The following is a 12436-nucleotide window of genomic DNA, read 5'->3' as shown; positions in this document are numbered from 1 at the left end:
GTGAGGTCGCGGAAATCCGGGCCTTGCGAGACCAAGTCAATCGGCTAAAGTCTGCATCTGAGTTGCAGAAAAATGAAAGGGTAGCTTGTTATCTGCGCCTTCATGGGGTACCATTTAATCAAGGCAAAGATGTGAGGGCATTGTTTAACACCAATTGCTTAAACCTTAAAGTTACTCCTACCCCGAGAATTCGAGATATCTTTCGGATGGAACCCCCTAGAAACGGTAATTCTATAGTTGACCCTATAATAATGATCAAGTTCGATAAACCTGAAAATCAGACCTGAAGACAACCTGATGCGTACCGTTGGTGCTCTACGGCGTGAAACGAAAAGCAAGCTTGTCTAAGTTACGTTGGTATAGATTCGCCCACTCCAATCTATCTGAACGAACAGTTAACTAAAACAAATTTTTAAAGCAGCCATGTACATGAAGCGTCTGAAGGACCTATCGGCGGTCTTTACTCGTCGAGCAACAGTCCACGTAAAGAAGACGGGCAGTGATAAGGTCCTATACATCGACAACATTAAGGCCCTTTACGACATTAATCCTGATCTGCATAAAACACCTGCTGAATCTGACTCAACGAAGGAAGGAGCGACACCTAATTTTTTTCGTTAATGCAGCTCGTCTAAATGTTCTAAATGTTAATTTTAAAGTATTATTAGCTCTATTTAAATTTACTTTCAATTGCAATTCGTATTTTTGTTATATTATGTATGGTTCTGTGTGCTGTTCCAGGCCTTAGCAATTCAAAATACTCATATTGTTATCACTTGTAAGGACCTTTTTCATGGGCTGGGATAAAACTCAGTCCGGCCAGGGTCCTCTACAGTTAAATTTGTAGAAAAGTGTTGGGACGAAACTGGACGGGGAGTTGCCGCGGGGGTTTGTAGGGAAAGGAGGCCAGAGTATCCGCGTTGCACCGAGTAAGCAGCTCTAACGCAACACGGCACCCGAAAGGTATAGTGGAGGGCGGGGCTGCTCCCGGCGAAAATACTAACGAAAACGAGCGGCGTAGCCGATCCCTGAGAAAATACCAACAAAACTGGACAGCGTGGCCGTTCCCCCTGGATGTGCGACTCACAAGCTACTGGGGTAAGGGAGTAGGGATCCGAGGGGAGGATGGCCGGAGGCGACCCTTCCCTGTGCTCCCTGTGGTCGGTCGAGTGGTCGTTTGCACTGAGTAAGCTTCTCTGGCGCAACACGATTCCCGACCGGCACAGATTACTGCACGTGGCTCGCGACTACCTAAATCGTATTTGGGGCGGGGTTCCCAGGAGAGGGTGGCCAGAGGCGATCCTTTTTTATGCTCCTTGTCGGCGATCGGGTGGTCGTTTGCACTGAGTAAGCAGCTCTGGCGCAACACGATTCCCGACCGGCACAAATCACTGCACGTGGCTCGCGCCTACCTAAACCGTAATTGGGGCGGGGTTCCCAGGAGAGGGTGGCCAGAGGCGATCCTTTCCTATGCTCCTTGTGGGCGATCGGGTGGTCGTTTGCACTGAGTAAGCAGCTCTGGCGCAACACGTTTCCCGACCGGCACAAATCACTGCATGTGGGTTCCCGAAAAATGTACCAATTCACACGGACACATACTTCTTCACTCTCTCTTGTCTTTATTATTCGCTAGTACTACTACTGCTACCCCTACTCGCACTCAGTCTGATCGCTATTGTCTCCTATTGTCCCACTTACTGCTTGGATCCGGCGTGCCGACGCTCGTGCCGCTGTACCACTCCGGGTTGAAGTCCGCTCCTAGGTCTGCTCGCCTTGGCTGCCATTCGAGAAAGAGAGCGAGCTTCCGCCCTTGCGGCCGCATGTAAGCCCGGCTTGCCGGGTTTCTTCGTTTCCCAACACAGTTTCTTATCGAACCTCCCGCCTATCGCTATCGGCACTATCAGCTGTTGGCCCTCGGTCGACCAACACTGGGTGGTTTTCCAGCCCTGGTGCGCGCAATATTTAAATCGGATAAGCTTAGCTTCTAGTTTGAACTTATATAAGTAAATTGCCTTCGTGGCGTAATCTCCAATTGTATGCCATCGTGGCAGAAAGAATAGAAATGGCGAAATGTGGAGGGTGTGTTTCACGCATCCTCACACCCCCCCCCTTTCTTCGGCGTGATTATGGCGGAGGGAAACGATCACCTCCCGCCCGGCGGTGATGGTGACTCGGAACCGATGACCCTCGATCTGGCGCAGGTAGCGCACCCTCCGTCGATCCTGCTCCTGGATGGATGCGACTAGGGCTGTAGGCAGTCGTCGCTGGTGGGTGTCTACCCTCCAGCTGACTGGGGCGACGATCCACTGGGCCTCCATCCTGTTGTTGTAGTTCCGATCTGTAAATTGCTAGAATATTAGCCTAGGCCTACGTTCCTTACTGGCCCTGCCTGAGTGCGAGGATCGACTTATCTAGTGGGTACAACTCTCAGCTTAACCTAGTTTCCTACTAAAGTTATTACTACGATGCTTTGGGTACATTCGTCGACTCCCTTATGTTGGGCACGCGCTCTCTCCGGTGGCTTCTTCCGGGTCCCCTAGTTGGTCACTGCGTTGGTGGTACTCCTTCAGGTCGCCTACTCCTGCTGTTCGCCTCTTCCTGTTTTCCATATGTTGTATCCTGACGATATTCGGGGAGAGGAACTTCAGCACCTTAAATGGCCCCGAGTACTTAGGAGCAAGCTTCGCGTTAAAGCCTTCGCTGGCCTTTGACAGGTGGTGGAGGCGGACCATCACCTGTGATCCGAGCTGAGGTCTCCACTCGCGACGTCGCAAATTGTAGTGGCGGCCTTGTTCCTGAGAAGCCATCTGGTTGGTTTCCAGCGCAGTGCGGAAAGCTTCCTGAAGTCGTTTAGCTCGCTCAGTGGGGTCCAACGGCGACGAGTGTAGACCAGGCGTGACCACATCAAAGAGGGCCCCTGGCAATCTGGGTTCCCTACCCTGCACCAGATAGGCGGGGCTGAAACCGGTGCTATCTGAGATGCTCGTGTTTATGGCCAGCGAGATCTTTGGCAGTAGCTGATCCCATGTCCGGTGATCCTGGTCCACGTACTGGGCTATCATTGTCTTGATGGTCCGGTTTGCCCGTTCGGTGGGGTTCTGCTGCGGGGAATAGGGAGCTGTGTATTCCAGTTTGATACCGTTAGTGCGACAGAATGTCTTGAAACCGCGGCTGGTGAACTGCGTGCCGTTGTCGCAGATCAAAGTCCTGGGTGCTCCAAAGCGGGATATTATCCTTTCCCGAAATCCAAACTCCAGTTGGGCGGCTGTGGCCTTCTTTAGGGGTATGATCTCGACCCATTTGGAAAAGACATCTATAAATACGAGCAGCATGGTATTCCCTCGTCGGGTCCGAGGAAGAGGTCCAACGAAGTCGGCTCCGACGAGCGCAAATGGCTCCGTGGGATGGCGGGTGAGCATTTTGCCCGCCGGTTTGCGTTGACTCACCTTGTATTGTTGGCAAACCAAGCAGCTGGTGACGTACCGCACAACGTCTCGATGTAATCCCGGCCAGAAATATCGTTGGGCAATCCGTCTGCGAGTCTTCCGGATGCCCAGGTGACCAGCAGAAGGGTGGTCGTAGCATTCCTCCAGCACTCGTTGTCTCTGCTCCCGAGGCACGCCAAGCTTCCATGGGTTGCTGTTTCCCACGTCTGAGGTGTGTCCGATGTGTCGATACAGCTGTCCGTGATCCAGAGTGTAATCCGGAAACTTTTCGGGGCGCCTCTGGACTTCTTCTTGCATCCTCCGGATCCATTTGCACTGAGTTCCGTGTTCCGCGAGCAGCTGAAGCATCCCTAGGGGTTGTCGGGAGAGGGCGTCGGCGACAACGTTGTATTTGCCCTTCCGATAGAGGACGGTAAACTGGTATTGCTGCAGCTCCAGAGCCCACCGGGCTATACGGCCCGTGGGGTTTTCAATCGAGTTCAACCACTTGAGAGCGAGGTGATCCGTAATCACGTCAAGTAGCAGCGTAGCTTCCGCGTGGCCCAAACTATGGCGAGGCACTCCTTTTCGGTAGTGGAGTAGTTTTCCTCGGCTCGCTCGAGGCGTCGACTTACGTAGGCGATGACCTTCTCCTCTCCATCGATGCTCTGAGTGAGGACTGCTCCAAGTCCTGTATCACTTGCATCCGTCTGAAGCTGGAACTTGTATTCAAAATTTGGGCAGGCCAGTAGCGGTGCGGCCGTTAGTCTGGCTTTGAGTGTCTCGAATGCCTGCTGTTGGGGCTCCTCCCAGCTCCACTTGACCCCCTTCCTGAGGAGTCGGGACATGGGCTGAACGATGGAGGCGAAATCCTGGACGAAGCGTCGATACCAAGATGCGATGCCCAAATGGCGACGGAGTTCCTTGACGTTGGTTGGCGGGCGTAGTCCCTGGATAGCAGCTATCTTATCTGGGTCCGTCCTTATGCCTTCTTCGCTGATCAAGTGGCCTAAGTATACCAGCTTTTTCTGGAAAAACTTGCACTTGCCTTGATTCAGCCGAAACTTTGCTTCCCGCAGTCGTCGGAAGACTTCCCTGAGATTCCTGGCATGTTCCTCCCACGTCGCCCCGATGACGATGATGTCATCCAAGTAGGCAAAGGCGTGGGGTTCCATATCCGGCCCGATGACGCTGTCAAGGGCTCGCTGGAACGTTGCTGGGGCAGAATGCAGTCCAAAGGGCATGACTTTCCAGTGGAAGAGTCCACGCCCAGGGACGGTAAAAGCCGTGCATTCGCGGCTTCCTTCCGCCATAGGGATCTGCCAGTATCTATTCTTAAGATCCAGCGTTGAGATGAACCGGGCGTTCCGTAGCCGCTCCAATATGTGGTTGATTCGTGGGAGTGGGTACGCATCGGGTATGGAATGTGCGTTGAGTTGTCGATAGTCGACGCACATCCGCATATCCCCTGTCTTCTTCCGCACGAGCACCAGCGGGGCACTGTGCGGGCTACGGGAGGGCTCGATTCGGTCGTCTCGTAATAGCTCGTCCAACTGCTGATTGATTATGCTCTGCATGGCGGGGTTCTTTGGATAATACCGCTGCTTTAGTGGCTTATTCTCCCGGAGAGTGATGGTATGCTCGGCGATCTCCGTTGGCCCGCTTAGCTCGTCGAAAAGCTGTAGCTCCTCCTGCAGAAAGTGGGCGGTTTCCTCGGCGTGAGGTTCTTCGGTCACCTGTAGCCTGGTTGGGTCCTCCGCTACAGTGGCCAGGTGTCCGTGGGGACAGTGGCTCCGGAACGGGTTGTGCTTCCGTGCGCTGGCTGCGTCCGACTGGGCTGGCAGCTGATATACACCGATTTTCCGTTGTGGTTCCCCAGGCCCAGGTGAGGTGGCTGGTTTGCGCGTGTGAGTTTCCACCGTTGTGGTGGCCAACAGGGCGCTCGTGGAGGGGCGTCGAAACGGGTTCTTCTCCTTTGCCGTGGCGGCGTCCGCCTGCGGTTGTAGGCCGTACTTGTTCTCCGTGGTGATGCAAGTTCCCGCGGTGTCGCCTGACGGGTTCCTTGACAACGGGGGTCCCGAGGGGTCAGGACTTGTCTTCCGCACTGGCGCGTTTGGCTTTATGTGAGTCCTCGGAGCAGGCTTTGGAACTGTTTTGGTCCCCTCCTCGGTGCCTTGCGATGATTGCGGCGTACCGGGTGTGCTTGGGGATTGCGCGGTTGCGGCCGTAGGAGTCGCCCGCGTATCTGGGGTTGGTTCTACCTTCCGGGTGGCAGGTGGGGCTAGTTGCAAGCAGACTTGCCCGCAGATTAGAGTTGCGCTGATGGCGCAAAGAAAGTCGATGCCCAAAATCACTTTATCCAGGATCGTTGGCAGGACTAGTAGCGTCAGCCCGATCTGTCGGTCGTTTAAGCCGACTTGCGCCCGGAGGGCCTTGGTCACCTCTTTCTGGGATCCATCCGCCAGAGAGATGCGGGAGCGGACTTCTCTGCTGTTTCTTCCTGAGTCTAAGCGCTTGGCGATCGCTTCGCTGACAAAGCTTCGCGAGGCTCCTGTGTCAATTGTTGCCGAGAAAGGTTGTCCCTCGATGGTAATATTGGCAACAATTCGCCCCCCCGCCAGGCGGAGTGGGGAATCTAGTGATGGGGGAGCACCGAGTGGGTCACCGCGGGCTCCCGACGTGGGCGGCGACCCTGGCCGTTTTCCGTCCGGCGGCAGCAGTCGATGGTACGGATGCTTCGTTTCCCACAGTCCCAGCAGTACATCAGCGGTGGGTTTCGGCATTCTCGTGTGAAGTGTCCAATTTCTCCGCAGCGGTGACAAGCTCGGCCGACGTCAACCGGTGGTTCCGCTTCCTGGGCGATCATCCCGTTGGATATCGCCAGCGGGCGTTGGAGCGAGAAAGTTCTGGAGTCGAGGTGTGGGTCTTCCGCTGCTCTCCCTGCCGGAATTCCAGCTTGCGGTTGGAATTAGGGCTGCATGTCGAACGGGGTCTCGATCCCGTGCGATTTCGAACGCAGTTGCCAGTTGGGTAAGCCCCTCTAGTGAGGAGAACTCATGTCGCCGTATGAAAAGCTGGTACTCCGGCATCAAATTCTCGTAGATCCGCTCGAGCTCCTGGCCTAGTGAGTACTTGGCGCGTTGCATCATCAGGCGTAATTCCACTACGTATATTTTGAAGGGCTCGCCCACTTGTTGTTGCCTGGTCCGGATGGCATCTTCTAGGCTCTGGTAGTACCGCGGAGGCAAGAAAAACTCCAGAAACTCTCTCCGGAAAGTTTCCCATGGCTCGGTGTGCATTTGGTATGCCCGGTACCAGCCTTCGGCGCGGCCTGAGAGAAGTCCAATGACGGCCCTCGGTATGTCACTCGTTCTCACATTGTAGGCAGTGGCACCTTCCTCGATGCGTTCTATAAAATGAACGGGGTCTGACTGTCCGTCAAACAGTACGCCCCATCCTCGCAGTTTCTCGGCGAACACTGCCGCGGATATAGGGCTGTGCGGAAGATGGGCGGCTGGGTTGGCGGCCGGTATCTCCCGTCCAGGGCTTTTCCGTAGGTTCCCTAAGCAGGGCACGGGAAGCGTGTGGTCCTCAATTCCGGGCATCGGTGAGGTGGCCCGACTGGTGGACGTCCTCTGGGTGGGTGCTTCCGGGTATATTGCCTCCAGTGCGGCAAAGCGCTCTCGTAGAGCCGGGCTGTGGTCTCCTCCTCCGATGAAGGATGCCAATCGTGGTCGTAGTTCGTCTACTTGGCCGTTCGGGTCAAGTCCAAACTCTTTTAGCAGAGCCTGCAGCTCGTCCTTCCGGCGGTAGGCGATCCACCTGACCCCCATTTTGGGGTCGTGGAATCACCCCCGGATGCGGTGAAAAACCTGTCCTCTTCCAGTCCGGCAGCTTCCGGATCTGGCTTTGATTCTGCGTCCTCTGACGTTTTCTTTCCCAAGACACTGGGCATACGGGCGGTGGCGCTGCCGATGGCTCTGATGGGGATCACTTGGTGAGCGCTCCTAGTGGCGTGACTGGGCGCTGGGCGCACGGCAGGTGCTGCTGACGTGCGGCACTGGCTGACCGATGTGGTTGCGGCTAGCGCTCCCGGTGGCGCTCGGAGCGTGGCTAGTGACCACGTATCCGGCGCGGTTGGCGCTGCTGAGGGCGCTACTGGTGGCGCTCGGTGGGCACTCGGTAGGCACTCGGTGGGTGCTGCTGGTGGTGCAAATGACGCCGATCGCTGGACGCTTGTTGGGTGCTGCTGGGCCGCTCTGTTGGCGCTGCTCGGGGCGCGGTATGCGCTTGACGGCTTCGTGGGAGACCACGTGGCTATGTGGCGCTCCGGGAGTGGGTTGGCATTGGCGGGCGCAGCGTTACGGGATCCCCTACTCTAACTATTCCTGCGGTCTCCTATATTTCTCTAAATCTCGTCTACTGGACATGGGTCTTTAGGCCATGCGGTTGGTGGTAAAAACCCAACTCTCCTAAAGGATATCTAGTCGTCCTTATTCGTCCCTGCTCGGGCGCCAAACTGTAAGGACCTTTTTCATGGGCTGGGATAAAACTCAGTCCGGCCAGGGTCCTCTACAGTTAAATTTGTAGAAAAGTGTTGGGACGAAACTGGACGGGGAGTTGCCGCGGGGGTTTGTAGGGAAAGGAGGCCAGAGTATCCGCGTTGCACCGAGTAAGCAGCTCTAACGCAACACGGCACCCGAAAGGTATAGTGGAGGGCGGGGCTGCTCCCGGCGAAAATACTAACGAAAACGAGCGGCGTAGCCGATCCCTGAGAAAATACCAACAAAACTGGACAGCGTGGCCGTTCCCCCTGGATGTGCGACTCACAAGCTACTGGGGTAAGGGAGTAGGGATCCGAGGGGAGGATGGCCGGAGGCGACCCTTCCCTGTGCTCCCTGTGGTCGGTCGAGTGGTCGTTTGCACTGAGTAAGCTTCTCTGGCGCAACACGATTCCCGACCGGCACAGATTACTGCACGTGGCTCGCGACTACCTAAATCGTATTTGGGGCGGGGTTCCCAGGAGAGGGTGGCCAGAGGCGATCCTTTTTTATGCTCCTTGTCGGCGATCGGGTGGTCGTTTGCACTGAGTAAGCAGCTCTGGCGCAACACGATTCCCGACCGGCACAAATCACTGCACGTGGCTCGCGCCTACCTAAACCGTAATTGGGGCGGGGTTCCCAGGAGAGGGTGGCCAGAGGCGATCCTTTCCTATGCTCCTTGTGGGCGATCGGGTGGTCGTTTGCACTGAGTAAGCAGCTCTGGCGCAACACGTTTCCCGACCGGCACAAATCACTGCATGTGGGTTCCCGAAAAATGTACCAATTCACACGGACACATACTTCTTCACTCTCTCTTGTCTTTATTATTCGCTAGTACTACTACTGCTACCCCTACTCGCACTCAGTCTGATCGCTATTGTCTCCTATTGTCCCACTTACTGCTTGGATCCGGCGTGCCGACGCTCGTGCCGCTGTACCACTCCGGGTTGAAGTCCGCTCCTAGGTCTGCTCGCCTTGGCTGCCATTCGAGAAAGAGAGCGAGCTTCCGCCCTTGCGGCCGCATGTAAGCCCGGCTTGCCGGGTTTCTTCGTTTCCCAACACAGTTTCTTATCGAACCTCCCGCCTATCGCTATCGGCACTGTCAGCTGTTGGCCCTCGGTCGACCAACACTGGGTGGTTTTCCAGCCCTGGTGCGCGCAATATTTAAATCGGATAAGCTTAGCTTCTAGTTTGAACTTATATAAGTAAATTGCCTTCGTGGCGTAATCTCCAATTGTATGCCTTCGTGGCAGAAAGAATAGAAATGGCGAAATGTGGGGGTGTGTTTCACGCATCCTCACACACTTTTGCCTTCAATCGAGCCTAATCAAAAGCTTAACAGCCATGCATTTATCAGAATTCTTTGTAAACAAACAACTGCTCTGAAAGTATGTCACATAAACGCGCAAAGTCTGACTAATAAGATCGATGAGTTCAGGTAACTTTTCGAAAATTCAAAAGTCGATATCATCTGTGTTTCCGAAACTTGGTTCACGTCCAATATTAGTAGTTCATATATTCGTTGTGCTGATTACAATCTGTTTCGTTCTGATAGAGTAAATCATGCCGGTAGTGTTGCCATTTTGTCCGAAAACAATTTAAATGAAAAGTTATGTATCAGCAATCGTTAGAGAGTGCAATAAAATAGTTATTTGTAGAAGTACGAGGACCTAATTCTCAATACATTCCTATTGGCTTTGCCTATAGACCAAATCGTACTACTTGCTACTCAGATCTAATTGCCAATCTGACTGCCCTAACAGGGACTTACAAAAATGTTTCTTTAACCGGTAATTTCAACAGTAATATTTTCACTGAATCTAGTCTCTGCGCAGAACTATGATCCCTCGGACTTCGGCGAACAAATGTCACATTTCCTACCCATTTTTCAAAATCCTCACAAACCTAACTTCACGCATTTTTCGTGGATGGCGCAAGTAAAATCGTTTCATATGACCAGGTATCTGTACCACCATACTCAAACTAATTTAACTCTTTTAACTGGCAAGCATTGTATACAATTCCCAATGTTGGTTCACAGTTAGAATTCTTTAACAGTAACATTGAGTTTCTAAGCCGAGTGAGCACCCATGGATTAGCACGGAAATACAAAATGCCATAAATGCGTGTGATAGGGTCTATAGAAAGTGGAAACGCTACAAAACAGAATACTTGTTGTCAACAAGCAATACAGTTCCTTCAGAATAGAAGTAAATAAGTCATGCTGGTTAGCTGTAAGGAAATTCTATCAACAGAAATTCAATAATGAGTCATCTGGAAAAGAATTCTGGAAGAATATTACAAGTATTGGAGTAGAAAAACAACGAGAAGAGACAGCTTGCCACATTAAAGCTGATGAATTAAATAACACACTCGTAAAATCACAACCTTAAATACCTGATTAAACTTACAATCCGTACTTGAGCACATTGCCAAACAACAACTGTGATGTCCTACAGTCCATGTTAAGAATAAAATCAAGTGCAATAGGTCTCGATAATATACATCCAAAATTTTTACTAATCCTTGTCTCCAGGCTACTCTTAACATAATACACATTTTAAATACCGCAATAACATCTTCTACATTTCTAAAATGTTGGAAGACAGCCAAACTATTGTACTTCCCATACCAAAAACAAAGGGTGAATATAGACCGATATCTATACTTTTATTTTTATCTAAAGCACTTAAGCTACTAGTCTCCACACAAATTAATATGTATCTTCACGATAATTCACTGTTGAATACACGACAACATCGCTTTCGGAAAAACCGTAGTTGTAAAACAGCAATCTTAAAAATCTCATAGGATATTCGCATGAAATCTGATAATAGGCCAGTTACATTTCATACACTGCTAGACTATAGTAAGGCTTTCGACATTTTGCAATAGAATAGAAAAACTATACAATTTTTCAAGCTATAAGCTTGATAAGAACATACCTAATGGGCCGATCTCAATGTTTTGTAAAGGAGTCTGAGACCTCCGGCTTTCTATTCACTAAGCGCGGTGTCCCCCAAGGGTCGTTCCTTGGAACATTACTGTTTTCGATATATGTGAATGATCTTCCAAATGTCTGGTCTAATTGTGAAGTGCAGATGTATGCTGACGATATGCAAATATGTATGTGAGCCGTCCCTATAGCTGTATATCAGAAAATATATTGTATATGTATATGTATTGACGTCATTAATACTGAACTTAAACTAGTAAGCAATTGAGCAAATTAATTAATTATATGGTTGGTAAGACTTGTTGTCAACTATAGCAAATAAAACTGATCCAGAACATTTTACCAACCCACAGTAATGGCATTAGCAAAGTCGATTATAATTCCATCATTATTATATTGCGTTCAAATATTTGAAAAGTGTGACTCAATAAGTAGAAATAAATTGACCGTAACATACAACAACATAGCAAGATTTGTTTTCAATACTAAGCCACACGATTCAATTTCGAGTTATGCTAAACAAATCTTTGGACTAGACTTTTCCACATTAGTCGAATTTAGGACACCGATTCTTTTCCATAAAATAGTCACCTTGCACTGTCAACCAGAACTAATAATATAATACCAACAAGAAACCACTACTCCTCCAGAAAATCACTTCTTTGCATGGGCTGTTAAGCTTTGGAATAATTTACCACACAGTTTAAAGAATTCAAGAAGTGCTAGACTGTTTCGAAAAGAATTATTATTAAAGTTCAAAAATAACTAGCCCCCATTCACACACAACTAATTATACATTCAACATTATGAAGAAGAAGTGTGTGCAGTGAGTGAAGGTGTGGGATCCAGCGCTCCGCTGAAAAAGTCGGCCAGCAGCGTCCACATGCAGCGGCGCGGCAGCTCGCGGCTTCCAGCGGGCGGCTTAGGGACTCACCTGTCTCCGCACATGAAGGCAAACCCACCGTGAACTCCAGAAGGCATCTAGGCTGACATCGAGATTCCTCGGGAACCAAGCGGCACCAAGTAGCACTCTCTTGAGTGATTCTAGATGGCGGGTAAATATTGTTGTTGCACCTTCTCTCCAGCTTCCCACGCTTTGTGCCGCATTACGCTCAGCTGGCCTGAGCAGTGTTGCACAACGTCAGCAGATCCAGCTGATCGTAGGGCAAGCTGGCAAAAGCTCCCTGCCATGATAGACCGAGACCCTACATGTAGATGTCGTGTTGGTGCGGCACCCAGCGTAGGAATGTACTGCCTACATTTGAGCGTTGCTGCTAGCTGACGACTGCTACCCGCTACGGGTTGCACTTGTCGATCGGCGCTCAGCAGTAGCATACATCTAAGGGCTGCTGATCGAACTCCTTGGCAAGGAGTCCGGGACCGAACGAGTGTCACCACGTCTGCACGGCAGAGGTCTTCCTGGTGCCAAAGGTCAAGGAGCAGACCGACTGCCAACCCCCCCGCTAACGCGGTACACCGTGAAACGGGGCTCTGGCGACCGAGTAGAGGCGGTA

The 12436-nt window shown here is 51.5% G+C and overlaps 1 long non-coding RNA gene across 1 annotated transcript in view; it reads right to left on the bottom strand.

Moving 5' to 3' along the window:
- LOC139354781 (uncharacterized) overlaps positions 1–11296 on the bottom strand; it is a 31102-nt gene extending 19806 nt beyond the window's left edge. The window contains exon 1 of the long non-coding RNA XR_011605638.1: positions 10912–11296. This is a non-coding gene — a long non-coding RNA (uncharacterized lncRNA). The remainder of the gene's footprint in view (positions 1–10911) is intronic.
- Positions 11297–12436: the final 1140 nt, after the last annotated feature.

This window comes from Drosophila suzukii, unplaced genomic scaffold (assembly GCF_043229965.1).
Source record: "Drosophila suzukii unplaced genomic scaffold, CBGP_Dsuzu_IsoJpt1.0 scf_22, whole genome shotgun sequence".
Lineage (NCBI taxonomy): Eukaryota > Metazoa > Arthropoda > Insecta > Diptera > Drosophilidae > Drosophila > Drosophila suzukii.
This window is presented reverse-complemented; position numbering and strand designations above follow the sequence as displayed.